Genomic DNA, 1,017 nt, shown 5'->3' with positions numbered 1-1,017 from the left:
ACAGATTACTGAATAATATTCCACTGTAAGGTTGTACTATAATTACTTCTACAGTTACTTATCAGTGGATTTTTATTGCTATCAATCTTTTGCTTAATAATGTTCCTATGAATGTGTATATATGTTTATATATAGAGAGACATCTCTATCTATGTATCTTCTTACATATTCATGAATGTATAGGTACAGTAAATTCTTAAAATATGACCTCTTTTCTGTTCTATCAAGACCTACTCCCTAGATCTTGCTTGATTTTAAATACTGTTACAATGACAAGTCCAAAATATATGTTCCCAGCCTGATGTCTGTTCTGAATCTAGATTTGTGAATTCATTTGGTCACCTAATGATCTCCATTTGGATGTCTAAAATGATTCTCAAAGTCAACATGTCTAAAACTGAATGAACTACTAATTTGCCCATATCCATCTCTTAAAACCTGTTCCTTTGAAACTTTCCCTGTTTTAGTAAATCAGGTCCAAAACTTTGTAGTCATCCTTGCTCTCTTTCTCTGACATCCAAACTGTCAGCAAATCTGATTAGCAAATTCTGTTCAAACTATGATCAATTCTTTTCACTCTGTGGATACTGACTTTGGTCCAGACCACCTGCCTGTCTTCCCTGGGTTATTACAGTGGCCTCCTAATTGGCCTCTCTCCTTCTGTATTACTTCCCTACAACTCATTCTGTGCATAAGAAGTCACTACGGGAAAAAAAAGAAGTCTTAGTGGTTGTCTAAAGCATTACACTATATACTCTTCTCAGGAATTCCCAGTGACTTCCAATCTCCTGTAGCTTAAAAGGACTGGAGAAACTGTGTAATCTGATTTGTAACTGCATGCTTTGGGTCCTGCCACCTCTCTGACTTATCTCACTTTGCTCTGGCCACACTGGTCTAATTTCTGCTCCTTAGTATGCCAACTGCACCCTGACCTCAGAGCACCGATTGTCCTCATGCCTGGAACATTCTTTTCTCAGGTATCTAGCTCACTCCTTCATTCCCTTCAGGCATCTACTT

The sequence above is a fragment of the Hyaena hyaena genome, unplaced genomic scaffold, assembly GCF_003009895.1.
Source record: "Hyaena hyaena isolate Hyena2069 unplaced genomic scaffold, ASM300989v1 scaffold_1669, whole genome shotgun sequence".
NCBI classification, from domain to species: domain Eukaryota; kingdom Metazoa; phylum Chordata; class Mammalia; order Carnivora; family Hyaenidae; genus Hyaena; species Hyaena hyaena.
Note: the sequence above shows the minus strand (reverse complement) of the source record.